The following is a 23,309-nucleotide window of genomic DNA, read 5'->3' on the forward strand; positions in this document are numbered from 1 at the left end:
ATTCATTTTTTTAAATGTATGTCTGTTCCATTTCATCTATTTAAATCTTTGTGTTTTCATCTACAGTTTTTTTATTTTGGTAAGGAAGGTTGACCCTGAGCTAACATCTGTTGCTAATCTTCCATGTTTTTTGCTTGAGAAAGATTGTCCCCAAGCTAGTATCTGTGCCAGTGACAATCTTCCTCTATTTTGTATGTGGGACACCACCACAACATGGCTTGATGAACAGTATGTAAGTCCATGCCCGGGATGTGAACCTGCAAACGCTGGGGCTGCTGAAGCAGAGTGCGCGAACTCAACCACTATGCCACAGTGCTGGCCTCTCATCTACAGTTTTTTATAGTTATAAGATGCCATTATTCTAGAATTAATTTGTATATGTGTTTAAAATTCACTGAGTATCTTAACCCAATGCCTGGTATATGATAGGTGTGCTATTATTATTATTTATTACTACTATTAAATTAAAAATTTATAAGAGAGCAGAGATCTACTTTCTACAGCAACTCTAACTATTAACCTTTATTTTATTTGGATTTTGAATAATCTAATATTATTTATCCCATGTAAACAAATGATACATAAGATGTGCTATAGTTGTATAATCAAATCACTAATGTCAAAAAGGGAGCTTTTTTCAAGGGAGGAGGCTGCAGTGGACTATTCTTCAGAGGCTGGAACTTGCCTTATATCTCAGAGGGATAGAAAAGCTCATGAATGAATCCTGAGATCATAAAATGTCAGAAATGGAAGGTTCTTATTCTGCAGATGAGAAAACTGAGCCTGAGAACCGAGGTCAGAGAAATTTCCCCTTTTCCTTGCTGAAGCCTGTCACTCCTCTCAAATCCATTCTAGGCTGGAGACATCTACTTTCTTCTCTGACAGAGCTGGAGAACCTTCAAAAGTCAGAATACAAATAATTAAGTTACAGAACAATCTGCAAGAGGAAATTGGATGGTGCGAATGTTCCATGGGAAAGTGTTAACAAGAGGCTAGTTGGCCAGAAATAGAGAAAAGGCTCTGAGTGAGACTTTAGACAAGATCCTAAGATGATCTCTAGCAAAGCATTAGTTTTTATACTTCCCAATTCATTTTGGACTGATATTTTGTAAAATATAGTAAAAATAAATTATTAGAAAAATATATTTAAAAAGGAAAGACATACAGAATACAAGTCTAACTTTTTCCTTATTATTAGATTCAACAGACATAAACTTAATCTGCCAAATGGCTATAAAAGTTTTTAAATGCTTACTCTCAATTTTTTGACCTATTTTGTTGTGGACCAGTGACAAATAGTTTGCAGACTGGCCCTGGGTTTCAGTGACCTTTTATGGTTCTAACATTCTGTGCTTTTATTAGAAGTCCAAATCACTGTGCTTTGCATTTACAGAACTTTTCAGCCATGCATCGATTAATTAAAATGGATTAATTGATTTTAAAATGTTTATTTTAAAACCCATCACGTATAGGCTAACCACACGCTCTAAATGAAATTGAATTAGAAATGGTCGCCTTTCTCAATAACTTACAGTCTGGTGGGGGAGCTAAACCGCATGTGTATGATATGGAAGAGAAGGTGGACGTGTCAGGAGAGCACCATGGGTGCAGAGCAGGGAGTCCAGAGCAAAGAGACGTGGCTGCTATCGTGGAGGAGTCAGGAGGGCTCTGTGGAGGGCACGGCCTTGGAGCCTTGGAAGGCCACACATGGGAAGACGCAGGGCAGGGCATGCTGGGAAGAATGAGTAAATCTCAAAACTTTGGCATACTTTTCCCTTCATGTTAAAAATATCTCTGTGAGGTTGAGAGATAATGGGAAGCCCCAGGTAGAAACTGAAGCACAAAGATACAGTTGTGGTAAAGCCTTCAACAGGTTGTTATGGGTGAAAAGTATCCTCCCCACCCCCAATTCATATCTTGAAACCCTACCCCCCAATATGATGGTGTTAGGCGGTGGCGCCTTTGGGAGGTGATTCAGTTTTGATGAGGTCATGAGGGTGGAACCCTCAGAATGGGATTAGTGGGACCACCCTGTGGCCGAGTGGTTAAGTTCATGTGCTCCCCTTCGGAGGCCCAGGGTTTCCCTGGTTCCCATCCTGGGCGTGGACATGCCACTGCTCATCAGGCCACGCTGAGGCCATGTCCCACATGGCACAACCAGAGGCACTCACGACTAAAATATACAACTATGTACCAGGGGGCTTTGGGGAGAAGAAGAGAAGAAGAAAAGAAAAGATTGGCAATGGATGTTAGTGCACTGGCAATCTTTAAAAAAAAAAAAAAGAATGGCATTAGTTCCTTTATAAGAGTCAGGAGAGAGGTCGCTTCTTTTCTCCCTCTCCACCATGTGAGGATGCAATAAGTCACCTGTCAGTAACCCAGAAGAGGGCCCTCACCAGAACTCAACCATGCTGTCCCTCTGATCTTGGGCTTCCAGCCTCCAGAACGGTAAGAAATTATAAGCTCCCAGTCTGTGGTACTTGGTTATAGCAGCTCAAACTAAGACACAGGTCCATTGAATTATTTGTCTTAGTGTTTTCATCTGTAAAATGGGCCTGATAACATCTACCTTGCTGAGTTGTTCAGAGAGCTAGAGATAATGTAAATATATTACTTTATAAGTGTCATCGTAATTACATTACAAAGTATTGGTACATTAGCTGATACATAGTGAGTGTGCAACAGTGTGACAATTATTATGTCATTATTAAATAGCAGGCTCAGGACCATTTCTCGGGGGAGAAGCAGGGCTGTGGTGATCTTTTCTGGGGGTGAGAATCGATGAGTTCTTCCCAGCATTCCTTTCCCCATTCTTTTGGTAATGGTACCTCCCCTTCCGTTGGGGCGCTGTCACTCCCTCACTTCATGCAGTTCTCATGGGTCCGCTTATCCGCTGGCCACAGGGACCACAGGTAAGCCAGATCTGGCCAGTTGTAGTGCCCCCTTCCCCTAGCCACAGTGACTGGTTGACGGATGGGCACCGAGTTGTAATCTGGACCAATCAGAATCTTTCATTGAGGCTTGTATATAGGCATGTTGGGAGGAAAAAAATTACCTTCTCTTTCTTTCAGCATTTCAAAACTAGACTGTTAAGAGCCAAGTCTGTCACAAATAGCAAAGTTGGGAGAGAGGGGAAAGGGGAGGGGAAGGGGGAACTGAAATACCAGCAGGGGTCTGAATGGACACCTCAACTTTCCAGTTATTTGAATCAACACATTCCAATTTTCTGTCGCTTGCAACCCTGACTAATGCAAGGACTAATGCGGGTTTCCAGATTCTTATCTCAACGCGTTATTCCTTATGTCAGGACTTTTCAAGAGGCGTCCCCATGATTTACTAATTAGTTGAGATTATTTAGGACAGTTTCTGAGGTGAAGTTTGAGCCAAGAGAATAACAAACACACACGCGCCCTGCCCTATGAGAGCCTCAATTCAATCAGGGACGCAAAACTCTGTAAAGTCAACTGAGAAAATAAAGCAAACTGACAAACACCCACTGACTTGAAGTGCTCTGCGAGTCCAGAGAAGGGAGAAAAGGCTCCTGATATCTGCGGACACTCAGGGAAGCCTTTGGTGAGGAGGCAGGGATTTCAGCTGGGTGTTGAAGGACAGTTCGGAAAAGTGCTTTTAGAGAGAATTGCAAGACCGTGTTGCCGTGGGTGTAGATGGGTGGAGCTGGCAAGGATATCTAGGGTGGAGATTTTCTGTTGCAGGGTAGTGAGAGGTAAGAGTGGAAAGGTACAATGGTGCTTTACATATTTTTGGAAAATTCTATATGGAGACTTCAAACGTATCCAAACATAGAAAGAGTGGTATAATGAATCACCTGCCAATATTAACGAGCTGCAACAATTATCAATATTTTATTATTGTTGTATTTCTAACCACCTTACTCTTCATCATCTTCTTACCCCCATCCTCCCACTGGAATATTTTTTTTAAATTTTTTTTTTAAAGATTTTATTTTTTTCCTTTTTATCCCCAAAGCCTCCCGGTACATAGTTGTATATTCTTAGTTGTGGGTCCTTCTAGTTGTGGCATGTGGGACAGCGCCTCAGCGTGGCTCGATGAGCAGTACCATGTCCGTGCCCAGGATTCGAACCAACAAAACACTGGGCTGCCTGCAGCAGAACGCTCGAACTTAACCACTCGGCCATGGGCCAGCCCCCCAATTTTTTTTTTTTGAGGAAGATTAGCCCTGAGCTAACTACTGCCAGTCGTCCTCTTTTTTGTTGAGGAAGACTGGCCCTGAGGTAACATCCGTGCCCATCTTCCTCTACTTTATATGTGGGATGCCTACCACAGCATGGCTTGCCAAGCAGTGCCATGTCCACACCCAGGATCCCAACCGGCGAACCCGGGCCGCTGAAGCAGAACGTTCGAACTTAACTGCTGTGCCACCGGGCCAGCCCCTCCCGCTGGAATATTTTAAAGCAAATCCCAAACATCATATCATTTTACCCTTAAGTACTTCGTTCTTATCTTTAAAAAGTAAGGGCCTCTTTCCCCAATATAAACACAATAACATTAGTATATCTTAAAAAAAGAATAATTTCTTCATATATTATCTAATTCTCATTCCATGTTCAGTTTTATCCAATTGTCTCAAAAATGTCTTTGTAAAGAAGATTTGTTTGAATCAGGATCTAAAGAAGACCCACACATATATTTGGTTGTCTCTCAAGTCTCTTGTTTCTTCTAATAATTCCCACTCCTCCTCTTAAAAACTATGTATTGCTTAAAGGAAGTTGGTAATTTGTCTCTTGGAATTTTCCACGTCCTGGATTTGGCTGATTATGTCATCATGGTGTAGTTCAAAATGCTCCTCTTTTCCCCACGTTTCCTGGAAATTGGTAATAATGAGGTCTAGAGGCTTGATTAGATCCTGCTTCAGTTATAAGTGTTCAGATTTGGGGGGGCAAGAATATGTGGTAGGTGGTGCAGAGTACTTCCTCATGCATCTTGTTAAGAGACACGTAATGTCTGGCTGTCCCCTTTTAGTAATGTTACAGTTGATCAGCAAATCTTAGTCAAAAATGCTGTAGTAGTTTTTTATGTCCCTTTCTAGGGGTCTGACCTGAGTCCATGGGGGCTGGGCTGGCGGACAAATCTAATTCACAGACCAGGCTGCACTCAGAATCACCCTTCCTCTGGGACCGGGGAGGCATTGTTCCTGGGCCAAGCTTATTCCTGACCTTTGAGAGCATCCCTTGGGTGGTAGAATTTCCCAGGAAGCTATTCAGGCCCTCAGGCAAATAAAGTTCCTGCTGGCCTGCCCACCAGTCTGTCAGACACTTCTGAATCTTTGAATGAAGTGAGGAGAGTCCAAAGAGATTTGTCAGGATGTGTGATATTAGATTTCTTTAGCAAGAATGCTTGTCACTTCGCCACTTTCCAATGAAAAAATTCCCACTGATTGTGTCTAAAAATGCAAAATAAAATGAAGAATCCAGGCAATTTCACACGAAAATATTAAGCCACGGAAACTTATTGAGTGATACAGGAGGGTTTTTCTTTTCCTTTATGGTCTTGAATTATACAACCTGCCCTTTGAACTGGATAATTTGATTATGTTGTCAGCTCCCTGGTGTAATTCAGGCTTGCCCCCTAGATTATTATGACTTCCCTCCCCTCCATATATGAAGATAATTGTGTCAGCTTCAGACTTTTAAACCTATAGTAGAATTTGGATTATGGTAGGCTTGAAATATAGGAAAATTGTTTTACGTAGGTTGATGAATATGGTGATTTAGTTTTTATTTCATTTGACTCAACTGTTAAAGAGAGTTCAGCTTTAGAAATTAAGAAACTCTATTCACGTTTTTGTCTTTTATATGATTTTGAGATCCTTTGCAAAATACGACATAATAGAAAGCAAATACATCTGCTCTGCCTTCATTTTCCTCGTAATATCTTGTGTTTTGGGATATTTCATTTCTATGTCTGCCCTGGGGCCTTGTTCTGTGTCAGGTGACATGCCAACCTTCTCTTGGCTTGATTTCCACACTCAGGAAGGCTTCCTTTTTTCATAAAACATTTATTTTGTTCACAGACAGTATTCAAATGTTTGGAGAGGTGTTATGAAGTATTTCACGTTTTTCTGCATCTTTTTACAAAGTGGGCTTCTCAGATTTATTTATGCCGTCTTAGGCCTTCTTCCTTTTTTTCTCTTTATGAAAGCTGAACTAGACAAAGTCCCTTGGGGAACTTTATCTTATACGTCATTGTTTTCCCAATTCCAAGCACAGTGCCTGGCCCGTGGCAGGTGTCCAATGAATGTTTACTGAATCAGTTAATGAGCGAAAATGAACTTTGGGAATTTTCTTTCCTCTTTCCAACCCCGGATTCCCCAAAGAGGGCACCCTTGTTTATGCTGGTTTTTATGAAACTCTGAATATCAATTACAGACCACTCCTTTTGCCTAGAGAGATTTAGAGATTTATTTGTCTTAGGTAAATGCTCAGTTAAATTCAAATCACTAACTCCAATTTACAGGTAATGTTAGAATCAGAACATTTGGCCAAGGGCTACAGCTGTGAAAAAAACTTCTAAGACCAAAGGCAAAGCGAATGGCACTGTATTAATTTCCTGCGGCTGCTGTGAAAATTGCAAGGGGGTGGGTGGCTTAAAGCAACAGAAATTTACTTTCTCACGGTGCTGGAGGCCAGAATTCCAAAGTCAGTATCACCGGACTGAAACCGAGGTGTTGGCAGGGCCACGCTCCCTCCAGATGCTCGAGAAGAGAGTCTGTTCCTTGTCTCTTCCTGCTTCTGGTGGCTGCCAGCTCTGCTTGGCTGCTGCACCTGAAATATTTATCAATCATATTTTGAAAGTGGGTGGACAGAAAAGAATGTAAAGTTTTCAGACAGAAACACGCCATGAAGAATTGCTGTCTGCAGCAGAAGGTGCAACTATCTGCTAGCAGCCTGCACCCCCTTTCCTTTTAGTTGTGTCCACCCCCCTCCCGGAGCTTTTGCAGGTAGGGACGGTGGTGACCAGGTAGAGACCATAGTGCCCAGCATCTTTTGTGGCTGGTGGGGCTGTATGACTGAGTTCTCAGTACTGGGTGTGAGTTGAAGTGATGTGGGCAACTTCCACATCACTTTCTTGAAGAGAAATCGATTGCCTTCTACTTCCTCTCCCTTCCCTTCCTTTGGGAAGGGGTGCTGACGTGATGGTGAGCCAGTCTGGCCACTGGGGTGAGATTACACCTTCTGGATGGTAGAACAATGAGAGAGACGGCCTCCTGAAGCAGAGCTGCCACCCACTTACCTCTGGGAACCACAGGAGGGGGGAGTAAACTGTATCATTTGAGTCTTCATTTTGGGATTCCTTTGTTACAGAGGCTTAGCTTATATATGAACTAATATGCAGACAAGATTAGGAAAGCAGCTTATTTTCTGGTTTCAGCTACTGCTGTTTGTCTGTTTGATAAGACGTGTTGGATGACAGATTAATATTGCTTTGTGTTGCTAGATAATTTTTTAAAAACAATTCTCCTGCATACTCCAAAAGAAAGTAGTTATCCCAAACTGTGTCTGTGGAAGCTGATTATTTTGTCTTCCACGCTGGGATCACTCATGCGTTCTTAGAAAGTTCTGTTTCCCTCTAAGTTGCTAGAGTGAGGTTTTCATTAATTGGTATGAACATTTCACTGCTATGGGTCCACCCTGCAATAGCCTGTAGGGGATTCCTTAATAGCCCTCATAAGAGAGACCAAATTAATGTCTCCTAAGTGTGTTTAAATTCATATAAATAACCTCGAGGACATCGACTGAAGAGAATCACTCCTAAATCCTGTTGAAAACAAGTCATTTTTTATTTCCTTCACGAAAGAAAAAGATTAACATTTTTTTTTAACAAAAGCAATTCATTTTGCTTATTGACAAATTAAAAAATAGAGTGAAAAAAAAGAAAACAAAAAAGTCTCATAATCCTACTATCCAGTTAGCAATTTGGTAGATAGCCTTCCAATTCTTTTTCTATGAATATATGTATATTCACTAAAATTAGACTATATTGTATATAGTTTTATAACTTCTTCCTTAAAAGAAAAACCAGATATTTTGGTAAATATCTCAATTTGACTGAGTAAGGTGGCCACTTGAGTAGCTGCAGAAGCCAGACTGGGCTGTCCCACTGGGATGGTGGGTCTCCTACCCCGTGAATTTGGGTTTAACGTGCTCATACGCTCTATGTGTCTGTTAGTGGTGTGAGGTAGGGAAGAGGAACAGCATTGACCTATCTATCCTCTGCAGAAACTTGGCTCAGGATTTACGAGCATGAGAATCTGCTTAGCCTGTTTTATGACTCTGTTCAATTCAATTGCAGGTTATTGATTTTTTCTTTGATTATAATGATGAGAGAGTTGTTTATCTAGTTCATTCAAAATAAGAATTCAAAATTGTTCGTGTGCTTCTTCCAGCTTTTCCTTTTGAAAAAGCAAGAGGACTGGAATGTAGTGATGTTCTAGCATTTACCAGACACTGTGTAAGCAGGTCACATAGTAACGTTCAAACCTCACAAAACCCTATGGGGAGATATTACTAATCCTTTAGTCTCGTTATTTACATTAGAAAAGGAGACTCAGAGATTAAGCAACTTTTCCAAGTTGTTAGAGCTAGTGTGTGTCAGAGCTGAAATTTAAACCCAGTCTGTGATTTCTAAGCCCACCTTTTAATCATTTTAATCATTGTCTCCCAGAGCAAAACTAATTTACTTCTGCATCTTATTCTTCAAACACCCGAATTCCATCAAATCTATGATACCATAGATTATACGACACATCATTATTTCATATTCCAATAACAAAGAAAAATGCTGCTAACTACAACTGTAAGATGCATCTCAATTTCTGAGAAGTTATAACGTGAAAAGTATGTAAGTCTTAGAAATATGATAAAATTGTAGAGCTACTTCTAGAAATAAGAGGCTAATGCTATGGAACCCACTTGCATGGGCGGTGCTGACAGTGTGGCTCCTTGGTGGGTCCTAGAAGTAGATACACTCACAAGTGACCTCTAGCAGGCAGGACAATACACAATCTTCAGCTCATTTGCAGAAATAGTGGTGTGTGGTTGGATTGGTTGCTGCAGTTGGCTAAGTCATTGATATTCCTGCCAACGGTCCCAGAAGCTTGGAAGCACCAAGCTGCCTAGAGCTCCTTGAAAATAAGAATAGAAAAAGAGGCTAGAGGAATGATGGATGGGGTAGGTGCAGCTCTTTGTATCTGTAATTCTGAAGGCAGAACATACACATGTAGCAGTTCTTTCCCTGCGACGATGTATTGAACAGCAACAACAGCATTTTGTGGTTTCATGGAAATATGAGCCAAGAAATTATAACTGAAGAAGGAAATTAAATCAGTCTGGCAGAATTATTCCAGGCAGGGAGAACAAGCCCAGCAGAGGAGTGAACACTCAGCCTTGAGAAATACCTGCAGTGAGGGGGTGAGAGAAGGAAAAAGAAAGGCGGGGGAGGGGAGGGGTAAGAGAGAGGGAGGGAAAAACTCACAAAAAGGCTTTGTTATGGGGCCACAAAAGGGCAGAGTTTCTTAAGGCAGAGGTGGTGATGGGGCTGAAACGCTGTAGAAGGGTCATTGACGAGTGAGTGTTGGTCAAGGAGTTTAATGGATCTTGGGCTGATAAGGAGGAGAAAAGAAGGGAACTCAAAAGCAGAGAAAACCCGTTTCCCCTTTATTATTTTATCAGGAATGTTAAAAGGTAAGGGTAGGTTGATCACACACGGGGTGGGGCAGATCCATACAATACTAGTTTTTGTCTTGTCGATCTTCTCTCTGACATCTGAGCTCACTTTCCTCCACCTTCTTAAAGCCTTCCCTCACTGGAGACTTTACCCTTCACTCTCCAAATTACCTCCCGCCTCTTGGGCTGAACTTTCTCAATCACCTTGAGCTGATTCTTCTTCTGTTCCCTGCAGAAATGTGGACTCTCCTCTGACTTCATCCTTAGCCCTGTTCTTTCCCCCTATCTTCTACACGCTCTCTTTGGAAAAATCTCATCTATACCCATGGCTCCAATTACCCTCTGGTTGTTCTTGATGTCTGAAACATCAAGTCCAAGCCTCTCAATTTATGCCTCAGCTTCTCTCCCTCAAATCTGATGAAAATTCTTCAATGTGTCACCATGGCCTGCAGGTTAAAACAGAACCGTCTTTTCCTGGGACACAAGTCGTCATGCTCTGGCCCCTGCCTACTTACCCATTGTGACTCAGGAATGCTGAACATAGTGGAGCCGTTGCTGTCACGTTTCCTTACCTCTGCTTGGAATGGACCCCCTTCCCCATTTAATCTCCTGGACAAACTCATGCCCATCTCCAGGTCTCCCAGCAGCTCCTTCCTCGTGTTCCTACAGCACTCGTACATGTACCCGTTACAGCCAATATTGTGTTGTAACCGTCTGCTTTTCTTAATATACTTCAGGAGTTTCAAGAGCAGGGACTCCCTTCTCATCATTGTACCTTTATGCCTAGTACTGTTCCTGGTGTGAAATAAGAGGTTTTCGGTGTCTCTGAGGGGAGTTTTGTCCACAGAAAAGCCCATTCAGGGGTTTACTGTGATTTTAAAAACTATCGCTCATTTAGGTTAAGTATCAAAAAATCAAGTTCTCTCTTTTAAGGTCAATTAAAAAATATTATTCTATTTATAAATCTAGGAAATCTCCACACTTTAAGTGGGGGTGTCTTGATTAATATTTGGTCCCATTTAGAAATCTAAACTTTTACTTATTTGAAACTGTAATCATAACCAATAAAAATGTTGATTCCTTTTTAAAGTACTTTAGATGTCTGGCTGTTAAATATTCCTAAATGTTTAATTCCTATAAATCTGATAATTAAACGTATAAACATGGCCAGCCTTAATTCTGTGTCAATATTATATACAAATTTCATAAAATTTCAATTTAAAATTGTAAGTCTAAATTCACTTTTCAATTATATATCTAAAATAGGAACTACAGGTTGACAAATAACTCTCAAAGGCCAAATTCTAAGTATTATGAGTTCTGCACTATTAGTATGTACAGAGTCCTTAATATCAAGATATTGGTAATACAAGTTTCATTCTACATTTAATGCTACATCCCCCCCAAGGTTCAGAGCAATCACAGTTAGGGATTGTCTTCCCCAGATAATCTTTTGGGGCAAATACAGCAGAATCCCTATCTGCAACATGCTTGGAGTAATCTCACCCCAGCCTAGTTGCTGTGTCAGTGACTTGTAACTTAAAGAAGGTGGCCACCTAATTCCATATCCTTTAGATTCAAGTAATTACCAAATCTTCTATCTCCTTACAGTGTAGATAACCCGACATCCTTTGATTGGATTTTGCATGCTAATCTCTTCTCTTAGCTCTAAAGACCCTTCAAATTGACAGAACGCTGTCAATTCCGCTCCTCCCCCCCCCCCGCCCGCCCTGCCCCGATAGATTTCCTGTCTGGGAGAAGCTCACAATTCTTACAGACGTGAAAACTCTTTCCAACTTAATTCTGCAGCTCTCTCCTAGAAGAGTCACTGCTTCCAAGCCATTCCACTGTTACCTGGGACAGGTGGTACATGCCCAGTTCATGTTGGCTCAATGGATGCCATGGCTGGGTGTGCAAATGGATATCAGGTAACACAGAAGAATTTTCATAATTGCTGCTTAATTTTTCTCTCTCTGAAAAGGATCACATGGTGATTAAGCATGGGCTTTGCCGGCAGACAGTCCTGGGTTCTCAGTTCCTGACACATAGAGTGTGATGTTGGGTGAATTGTTAAACCTTTCTAAGCTTCAGTTCCTCATCTGTAAAATGGGAAGCTGCAGCATTCCAGGTGTGCGGGAGATTAAGTTATATGTTTAAATACATACATACGTGTATATCTGTTATAAACTGAATTGCATGCCCCCCCAATGTGTATGCTGAAGTCCTAACCCACAGTGTCTCAATGTGACTGTATCTGGAGATGGGGCCCTTTAAGGAGGTAATTAAATTAAAATGAGACCATTAGGATGGGCCCTAATCCAGTATGACTGGTGTCCTTGTAATAGGACATCCAGAGAGAGCCAGGGGCGCGCTGGCTCAGAGAGACCACCATGTGAAGAGGCAGCAAGAGGGTGGCCGTCTGCAAGCCGAGGAGAGAGGCCTCAGAAGAACCCAGCCTGCCTGCACCTTGATCTTGGACTTCCAGCCTCCAGAACTGTGAGAAAATCACTGTTTGTTGTTTCAGCCCCACAGCCTGGGGTAATTTGTTATGGCAGCCTGAGCAGATTGATACAATATATGTGTCTGTACACATATATTGCTTACACGTGCCTAGCTCAATAAATGATAGTCATTATAACTATTATGCAACTTTTCTGACAAAGCTGAAAAAAAATGAAGGTTATCTCATGAGTCACATGCAAATTAGTTGCTTTCTTCGTTCAGTGCAGACTATGGGAATCCCCTCGCTCCCTGTCTGTCTCAGCTCGAGCATCCCTGGCTGGAACCTTTCCTGGTCTTCAGGCAGATATCTCGTCTTCTCCCTGGAATCTGACCTAGACTGTTCCCTGGGTACTGTCATCATCTGTCTCTGTAACCATCTTCCTCACTGACCTGGGCCTTGTTCATCTTTGCATCCCGGGCACCTAGCACGATGTGTCAGAGAACTCAGTTCAATAAACTGGGAAGTAAGTTCACGGAGAGTTTAGGTGTAGAGTATTTACTTTATCTCGTTAACAACTGCAGTGATAGCATTGTGGGTTAGGGAGCATCTTTCATCTCTGTTCTCAAACCTTTCCCCAAGGAACCTCTCAGCATTGTGGTGAGCTGGGGCATTCTTAACTGCCTCAAAGGATAACACACAGCCTGTTACACACGCCAGAGTTTGTGTTAACAGAGCCCTGGGCACATCTGGGCACACACAATACTTGCTTCATTGACCTGTAAGTTGCAAATATCTCTTCTCATAATGAGGTTTCTGAAGTAGTTCCTGGTTTTCAGAAGCTCAAGCAATTAGCCAAGTAGGAAATGGCAATAACCAGGGGTTAAAGGACTAGATATTTCCTGTGCTATTGTTTCTGTTTGTGACTGAGGTGGCACAAATTACTGGGGGGAATTAAGATTTTCACTGTGATCTACATTTTATTCCCTTGTGTGTGACTTGGAGGATGCTGACATTGTGTTCTCCTTGAAGGTCATCTCGAACCTTCTATGTGCCCTGAAATTTCTTTCCAACTAAGCAGCAATAGCACAGCTTCTTGGCTCTATCTTATTACCTTTTAACAACAGCAAGCCAGGATCCATCCCGGCACAAAAATAGCTGAGATGCCATTCATTTCTTTGGCAATTTTTTCATCATTCTTGGCTTTCCTTATTTGATGAGAAGGTAGTCAGAAAAAAAATGATAATGATCACCTCACACAGTATGTAGGTATTTTTACAAAGCAATCTTATGCTTGGAAATAATTTTTGAATATATTAGAAAAATATGAAAGAAAACTAAGGAAAAGGGAAGAAAAGAATTACTGTAAGAAAATATAAAATATTATAATTGCCTTAGAAAAAATCTATGGTGTAATTAAATGAGTCTTTAGCAAAGTGTTTTTTATAACTTTAAAAATTGTTTTATGTATCTCCCACTAAAAATAGTTGGTAGGAATGTAACGAATGAAATGTAATCCTTTTCTATATTTCTCTCTCTCATATGTCATTGTTTTAACTTACTACGATTTGCTTCCTACACTCACATACACACTTAAAGAATTAAGTACTATCCTAAAACAGAAAGAAACCAAAGCTACAGCAAGTGCATGCACCGCCTATTAATATCTATTTATTTCCATATTAACATGGTATCAATAAATTTAGAAAACATTATATGCTAACAGGGAATGGTAATTTTCATCATATAAAGTAAGTACTTAATCAATTCTTATATCTTAATCACAATTTGGAATAGACATTAATCTGGTCTAGCAATAAGTTGGGCATTTTGTTTTGCAAAACAAAAAAAGGCGGAGTCAGGTGTTCATCACGGAGGCATCCATCAGGTGAAGAGAAACTGCTGGCTGTCGCCACCCTCCATGCTGCTGTTCTGCTTCGGTATTAGAATGGTTGTGGGGATCTTGGCCGCATTTCCAGGGACTGTGTTTCCGTCCCCTCCCGACCCTGCGGCAAAGTGTGACCACGTGACTCGCCCTCCCCAGTGGAGCATGCGCAGAAATGTTGGGAGCAGCTTCCGGTTCACCTGCGTGAGAGGGAATCTCTGGCCTTAGACGCAGTTCTTTCCACCTTTCTGTCTGTCTGTTTTGGCCGCAACTTGGACAGCCTTGGAAGCCATGTGTTGAAGGACTGCCGTTTTTCAGCCTGGAAGCGGGGGCAAACCCACCTGGCATTCCCAAACTGGCCATGGGATGCGCGAGACATAAAGACATTTTTCATCAATCCTTGAGTCCCTTCTTTTTTTCCTCTTCTAACTATGTTGCCTTTTAGTCTCTTTCTCTGTACGATCCCCTCTAACACCACTGCCTGAGGTGGGGACCTCCTCATTTTTTCACCTAGACTATTGTTACGGGCTCTGATCTGGCCCCACCTCTTTGGCACCTTTCTCTTCAAATCCCCCCTCTGTGTGGCAGCTGGTGAGCTCCCTGAAATGACAGTCTGATGCGGTCACTTCCAAGCTAAGGACCACGGCATTTGCTCAGCAGGTAGGCATGTCCCCTCCCCTCCAGCCTGACTAACCCTCTTATGTTGAAGCTTTTCTAAGTAAGAAATGAATTTTAGAGAAAAGCCTTGGCATCATACCATTGTATTCCAAAAACTAAAGACATTTTTTTGGATTTTTTTTTTTTTGAGGAAGATTGGTCCTGAGCTAACATCTGTTGCCAATCTTCCGCTTTTTTTTTTTCTCCCCAAAGTACATAGTTGTATATGCTCGTTGTAGGTCCTTCTGGTTCTGCTGTGGGATGCCGCCTCAGCATGGCCTGACGAGCAGTGCTACTGTTACCAGCTCTTAGTTAATATCTGCCCTGATATTGGTTCCCCTACAGTGAACCCAGCATATCTGGGTTAAAACTAAAAGCACACATTCCCAGGTCCCTGGGTCTTTAGTTACATGCATATGTAAATATGTTTCTTTAACGTCTGACTCCCTGAGCTTTACAACCAAATAGAAGTTACAAATTATCAAAGTCCAGATGGCCTCACGCTGGGCTCCCACTAAAGTTGTAGCTAATCCCAGGACCTTGAAGTTCTTTTACAGAGAAACTAATGTCCACAGAATATCAAGAAACCAAAGCTTCCCGGGCCCAACTGCTCGGCTTCCTGACATCAGAGTCTACCTTCCACCATGGAGATAAACAGTCAAGGACACTCATCTGAGAAATCCTTTGTCTCCGCTGGAAGCAGCCCCAGATGCAGGCATATGGGAAAATGCCAACCAAGAAGAGCATAGCCCCCTTCCCCTACCTAAAACCCCAAATAAAAACTCCTACCTGTTTCTTAACGGAAAGCAAGCAAGTTTTGGGGCACTAGCCCTTGCTTTGCTCCCTCTGCCTGGCAAAATAAAGCTTCCCTTTTTCTCCCAAAACTTTGTTCTTGTTATTTGGATTGACATTGGGATCAGAGACTGAAGTTTTGGTAACACTAGGTCCGTGCCCAGGATCCAAACTGGCGAAACCCTGGGCTGCTGAAGTGGAGCACATGAACTTAACCCCTTGGCCATGGGACTGGCCCCAAGACATTTTTCTTAAAGAACCACAATACCATTGTCACATATAACAAAATTAATAAGAATTCCTTAATATTATCTGGTACCCAGTTTGTATTCAGACTTTCCTGATGATTCCTAAAATGTATTTTTACAATTGGATTTTTAAAATTAGTATCCAAACAAGGTCCCCACATTGCATTTGACTTTTTTTTCTTTTCTCCCCAGAGCCCCAGTGCAGAGTTGTATATCCTAGTTGTAGGTCATTCTACTTCTTCCATGTGGGAGGCCGCCACAGCATGGCTTGATGAGTGGTGTGTAGGTCTGTGCCCAGGATCTGAACTGGTGAACCACAGGCTGCTGAAGCAGAGCACCTGAACTTAACCACTTGGCCACACGGCTGGCCCCCTGCATTTGACTTTTATGTCTCTTACATGTTTTTTCCCACTATATCAGTGCTCATCCCTTCTTCCTGACTTTCACTGATTTATTGGTCAAACCACGTCATTTGTCCTATCTCATGACTATACCTTGGATTTGTTAGATTTCTTTGTTGTGGTGTCACTTAACTTAATCTGTGTCAGATCTTTCAGCAGACGTTTTAGTTTGGCCTAGAGAACAGGCTGTGAGTTCTGGTCCTGTTATTGACTGTGTTACTTTGGACAAGTCACTTATGTTCTTTATACATAAATGCCTGCCTCCCACCCCCATGCATGCTTTTATTTTTGTCTGAAAGGATGGTAATAATTTGTCCTATCTTTAGGATGCCATGAGGTCCTTTGTGTGCTAAGTATTATAGTTCTTAGGAAAAAAGCACTATATAAGAATGGTTAGAAAAACTTAGGCTGGTAAGAATACAGCAAATTTAGAAATACAAAGCTTTCGTGACACGTGGGAGAAGGTATGAATTCTTTGGCTACAGAGATCAATATCGTTCTTTTCTTCTCTGTTTGTATATCAAGGTATCTTGACCTAAATGGTAGAGAAGGGTGTGAAAAAGCAATACAATTCAATTAGAAGTGTCACATCACGTTAAGCTTAGCGTGTTTTTCTTCTTCATTACTACTTCCAATAACTGTGAGTACCAGGTAGCGATCTGGCTGATTCCTTATGCTTGATGGTGTGATATCAATAAAATAGGATGAAAAGAACATTACGGTGTGGAAAACTGCCTGGCATAGGGTGATGATATGATGTCTGAATAGGTGACAGGTGACCTCTCAGCTTCCATCGACAGACCCTGAAATCTCAAGTCACGATTGCCATCCAATTTATTGATGTTTCCCCATTGTCCTCCTTGCCACCTGCCTGCCCATAGCACCATTCTCTTTACAAACAAGGATTGCTGAGTGTGGCCCAGTGCAGGGTTCCCTCTCTTGTTGCTCTCAAGACTTTTATGGTCAGCATCTCCTGCCCTAAATGGACGTGGAAGTGCTTAGTTACACCAAGGTTGGTTGCCATGTACACTGTTGAGATTTGACTCCACAGCCAAATGTGAAAGCTCAGGGCAGCTTTTGAACTTTGAGAGAGTGAAAACTAATTTCAATATTTAGAACGCAAAGAAAAGCCCTTTGGGTTTGGAGTTTGCCCTGTGTTCTGGCAGGACTGCTTTCAAACCTTAGTACCCCTCCCAACGTCAGTCAACACATAGCACCATTTACGCAAGAAACACTGGGTCACTCAGTCAGCATTTGCTAAGGGCCTATCTAAAAGGACCGTGACATTGGGCAAGGAATATTTTTATTTAGTATAGAGGTTGCATGGTGTCCCCCCAAAAGATACGTCTACCTGCAACCTCAGAATGTGGCCTTATTTGGAATAAGGGCCTTTGCAGATATAATTAACGTAAGAATCTGGAGATGAGATTAGGGTGGGCTCTAAATCCAATGACATTCTCCTAATGAGGCGGAAAAGGAGCCTACAGAAAGACAAGGGAGAAGGCCAAGTGAAGACAGGCAGAGACTGGAGTGATGCTCCCACAAGCCAAGGAACGCCTTGAACCGTTAGAGGTTAGACTAGGCAAGGAAGGAGATTTTCCTTGATCCTTTGAGGAAGCATGCCCCTGCTGACACCAGGGTTTCAGGATTCAGGCTTCCAGACCAGGCTAACGCACTTGGCCTGTGTGAAGACTTCACCTTTTGCCTGCCCCTTGATCACTTGAGAGGAATTGAAGTTTGAAGAGTTATTCCCCTGTTCAGGTAAACCTCAAAGCATACTTTTCTGTGGGCAGGAGCTGACAGTTCTTGAAATGGTTTTCTAGAGAAATGGTTTTCTTCAAAGTTTTCTAGAGAAGAGAGAGAGAGATTATAGAGGTTGGCCATCTGGCCAGTTAGAAGGGAACTCACAGGTCCATAGTGTCCTGGTGAGACCACCATAATCCAAAGTTCTGTCCTCAGGTTTACAAATCCAGAAAGTTTCATCTTATTAGTACACCTAAAAGTGAATAAGTTCCTGCTGGAAAATTTGCAAAAAAGGTAAAGTCATGACAGAGAGAATTATAAACTAAAAAGATGATGTGTTATCGCTTCTTGGTCTTTTGACTAAGATCAAGTATAAAAAGATGATGTGTTAATTGAAGACAGGAGACATAGCTCCTTAGTGATGGGAATGCCCATATACATTGTTCAAGACTCCCTCTTTCTGAATTTGGGGTCCTAAGTAAACCAAATTAATCATTGGAAAATTGCGTGCTATGAGAGTAACTGTTGATGCTCACTCATATCCATGTTCTCCTCCTCTTTCTTGGCATGGGGCTGTACAAGAGTTCTCTCTACTGGAATGTGAGCAAAAGTGAGGTGTTACCTCTGAGCCAAGAGTCTTAAGAATGGGTGTGCTTTCTCTACCCTCTCCTTCCTCATCCACCTGCTCAGTGGCTAGTACTCCAAGGACCCTGGGGAAGGTGGCGCCACAATATTAAATGGTCCTCAGTCCCTGAATGACTGCGTGGAGCAGAGCCTACCTGTGTCCCAACCTTCACTGGAATGTGACATGACGGAGACGTAAACTTCTATTGCTTTAAGCCAATACGATTTCAGGGTTATCCATTACAGCAGCTGGAGTAACTTACCCCAAGTAACACATTTGATGAGCCTAAAATTAGAGTGAAGGGATTTAAGTAACCATGAAGAATGTTCCATCCATAGTGGTAAATCTGGTGAACTTCTCCTTCCCCACAATGGAGTCCAGCTCTCCAGAAACCGTGTATTTATGTTCTCATAGCTAGTGTCTCTCTACCCAGACAGTACTGGATAAACGCTGACAATTCTTGCTCTTAGAACTGATTTTTCTGGTCTCCATGCTGAATGTCCTTCTTCTGCTAAAACATCCTCATCATCGAGGTCTAAGCTGCAGCCTTTTTGGTTACAGTCCCATCCAGCCATCCTCCCTGTGTCCTGGTCGGTTGGAATGGATTTAGAGATTCTCAGATTTCCTCTTTTTGAGCTGTATTTTCAGATGAGTGATCTTAACATTTATGTGTTATGATGTATGTAACTTCTTTTTAATTATAAAATTAATACATGACATGGTAAAAATAAAGAGAAAACAGAAAAAATAAAAGTCTCCTGTCCTTCCTCCTTCCCATCCCCAGGAGTAAATCCTGATAATAGTCTCTTATTTATCTTTCCCAAAATTTTGGATGCATGTGTATATTATTTAAAAACACAAATAAATGGTATTTCTCTCTCTCTATTTTTAACCTTGTATTTTGCACTTTTTCATTCAAAAATATACTTTGGGTATCCTTGAAAGATCAGGGATGAATAAACATGTTTCCTGTCTCTGGAAGTATGGCAGGGGGTGGATAAATCATGAGTACGAATGACCTGAAAACTAGAGGATATGGTTTGTACCATTTGAGAGAGAGGCACAATGTGCTATGCTATTTAAAAGGACAAACTGGACAGCCATGTGCAAAAGAATGAAAGTAGACCATTATCTTACACTATACACAAAACTTAACTTAAAATGGATTAAGGACTTGAATGTAAGACCTGAAACCATAAAACTCTTACAAGAAAATATAGGCAGTACCCCCTTTGACATTGGTCCTTGAAGGATCTTTCTGAATACCACGTCTACTCAAGCAAAGGAAACAAACAAACAAAATAAACAAATGGGACTACATCAGATTAAAAATTTTCTGCAAGGTGAAGGAAACCATGCACAAAACAAAAAGACAACCCACCAACTGGGAGAAATTATTTTCAAATCATATATCTAATGGGTTAATTTCCAAACTATTTAAAGAACTCATAGAACTCAACAACAAAAAAAATGAATGGCCCAATAAAAAAAAATGGGCAGAGGTTATGAACAGACATTTTTCCAAGGAAGATACACAGGTGACCAAGAGGCATGTGAAAAGATGCTCAACATCACTAATTATTAGGGAAATGCAAATCAAAACTACAATGAGATATCACCTCTCATCCATCAGAATGGCTATAATTACAAAGATAAGAAACAACAATTGTTGGAGAGGTTGTGGAAAAAAGGAAACCCTCATATACTGCTGGTGGGAATGCAAACTGGTGCAGCCACTACGGAAAACAGTATGGAGATTTCTCAAAAAATTAAAAATAGAAATACCATATGATCCAGCTATCCCACTACTGGGTATTTATCCAAAGAACATGAAATCAACAATTCAAAGAGATTTACACACTCCTATGTTCATTGCAGCACTATTCACAATAGCTAAGATGTGGAAGCAACCCAAGTGCCCGTCAACAGATGAATGGATAAAGAAGGTGTGCTATATGCGTACACAAAGGAATACTACTCAGACATAAAAAAGGAGAAAATCGTCCCATTTGCAACAACATGGATGGACCTTGAGGGTATTATGCTAAGCAAAATATGTTAGACAGAGAAACTGTATGATTTCACCCATATGTGGAAGCTAAACAAACACATGGACAAAGAGAACAGATTAGTGGTTACTAGAGGGGAAAGGGGTTGTGGGATAGCATAAGGGGTAAAAGGGCACATACATATGGTGATAGATAAAAACTGGACTATTGGTGGTGAGCATGATGCAGTCTATACAGAAACTGAAATATAATAATGTACACCTGAAATTTACACAATGGTATAAGCCAATATGACCTCAATAAAATAAAAAATAAAATAAGAGGACAAAGCAATTATATAAGGGTGTGTGTGTGTGTGTGTGTGTGTGTGTGTGTAGATGGAAAAAAACTCTCTCATTTATTGATAACCTTCTATGTGCCCGTCACTGTACCCAATGCTCCACGTACAGGATCTTTTAAAGTCACAATACCTCAGTGAGGTAGATAGTGTCACATTATCCCCATTTCACACCTAAAAACATATCTTCAAAGTGGCTACATAACTTGTTCATGTTCACATAGCAAGTGGCTTAACAGTGATTTCAACTTCAAAGCTTATATATACTTTCCACTTTCCCTGCCTCGCCCCCAAAATTTGAAATGACTTATTCAAACGGGGCAAACCCCAGAGTAGTGGATTAGAACCCTTACAAGTTACTAGGTAGGCCTGTCCCTTCTGTGATCAACTCTTACTTGTTTATTTGAACAAGGAAGCTTGTCTGTTGTCTTGTTGAGAACAGGTGTCTGTGTGGCCTCAGGCAAGAGCCTTAACACACCTGCGCTTCAGTATCCTCAGCTTTAATGTGAAGAAAATGACAATAAGTGTCCTCAAAGGGTGGTTGTGAGGACTCAATGAGTTAACGCATGTAAAGAATTTAAAAGCATGCCAGATACATAGTAAGCACTCAGTCCATGTTGGCTGCTATGATGATTATCAAAGGTATCTGTGGATTTGAGAGCAGGAAAGAAGGAAGGAATGGGGGAGGCAACAAAGCTAAGGCCTGAAGGGAAGGGTCAGACTCTGAGAGGGCCTTCAAGCAACACGGAGATGGAGGCAGAAGCTATCAGCAGTTGGCGAGAAAGTAGGCAGAAATCAGGGAACAATCTCCCCACCCCACACCTTCTGCCCCACACCCTCTTATCCTCTATCCCTGGGTTTGGAGGTGAAGAGAAAGCAAAAGGGTGCAGATCCACCAGGAAGCACCTCCTCGGTATCTTGCTGGATGAGAGTCAAAGGAGGGCGTGAATGTGCCCACCCATGAGTCTCCTGGTTGGAACGCGGAGTGTAATGTAGGGGAGTAGGGCTCCCACACTTGCCTCTAAGTCGTCAGTGCTTTCGATAAAGAGAATGCGTGTCAATTTCTCCACATGTGCTTACATTTTCCAGGCAACCTCACACTATTGGACTTCGGGGGTTGGGGGGTGGTGGGAGAGGACATTTAATGGTCTTACACAGAAGGTGTCATGGTCCTATGAAAACAAGAGGTAATGTTTTGCCACTAAAGGGAGGTTAGCTCCTCCTTCCCTTTGCCTCAGTATGTGGCCAAATGCTTATCCCTTAGGGCAAACATGGCAGCCAGGAAGAGGGCAGCAGAATGGAAGCAGTATCAGCCGCTAATGGAGCGAACAGCAAAGAGTAAGACACCTAAGCTGGATGGAGGGCATTGAGGCTCCAACCAGCCCTGGGGGGCACGAGTGTTGGAGGACACCTGAAACGTTCAATGGTGACCACAATACACCTTTTCTCTTGGCCACACTGGCCTGGGGATTCCATCTGTTCCTGAATGAGGAGCAGAACTGATGTGAGAACTTGATATTTGTCCTTCTCTCACCAGCCTGTCTGGCCTGTCCCTGAATCGGCAAGGAGACTAACATCAGAACCTCCTCTGGCCCTTGATGATAGTTTATTGTAAATGGCACAGAGACTCTTCACGAAAAGTGGATTCAATCGCTCTCAACAGCTTCTTGGTGAGGAGGTTTCAGTAGGAAGGGAATGGTCATCGGTGAGGTTGGGTGTTGCTAGCATGCTCCCACAGGTCTCAGAACTTGTCATTTCATTGGGAAGTTTTTCACAGTTGAGAGTACGCTCTCAAGCCTCGGAAGCACAGAAACCTAATTCATCAACCTGTGAATTGTGGAGAGTGGAATGTTTCTGGGGGTGGAATCCTATGAACCAACCTCAAAGAATGATGGAGAAACCAAAGTGACTGCCAATGTATTATTACTAACAGGGCCAAGGGGGACTGAACACTGGCAGCCTTTGGCCAATAGCAAAGGCAGGCTACGCGGGAAGCCAACTTTTATAAGAGGAAGTTGCTTAGTGACCACAGAAATTGGAACAAGGGGAGTTAGTTTCATAATTCAGATGTTTGATGATGCCAGGCTAAGAGGGTCTGCCGTGTGGGAGATGCCTGCCATCTGGCCCGGGCAGGGAGAGGCGTTGGGTCAGATGATGGCTCCCTCTCCTGGCCAAGGCTGAGGGGCCACTGCCAATGTTTGCCTCTGACAGTCTACTTTTTTTTGTTTTTTTTTAAAGCTTCTATGGCTCACCATAGGCTTAGGAACACAGACTGCCAGGTTAGGTCAAGCTTGGGGGTCTGGGAATCATCCCACCTTTCAAGGAGGTGTTTCTCAAAGGGTAAGCCTCTGAATACTTGCATGCGAACTGTGTGTCTGTGGGTGTGATGGGGTGCTGGCTGAAATGCAGATTACTGGAGCTCAGTCCTGGAGATGGTCTGAATGAGTGTCTCTGGGGACCAGGCCTGG

The 23,309-nt window shown here is 42.1% G+C and overlaps 1 long non-coding RNA gene across 1 annotated transcript; it reads left to right on the forward strand.

Annotated features, from left to right (window-relative positions):
- The first annotated feature begins 14,211 nt into the window (after nt 1–14,211).
- On the forward strand, nt 14,212–15,570 carry LOC111771232 (uncharacterized). The gene is made up of 2 exons (XR_002804944.2): nt 14,212–14,689; nt 15,233–15,570. It is a non-coding gene; the product is annotated as an uncharacterized lncRNA (long non-coding RNA).
- Nucleotides 15,571–23,309: the final 7,739 nt, after the last annotated feature.

This window comes from Equus caballus, chromosome 29 (assembly GCF_041296265.1).
Source record: "Equus caballus isolate H_3958 breed thoroughbred chromosome 29, TB-T2T, whole genome shotgun sequence".
NCBI lineage: Eukaryota > Metazoa > Chordata > Mammalia > Perissodactyla > Equidae > Equus > Equus caballus.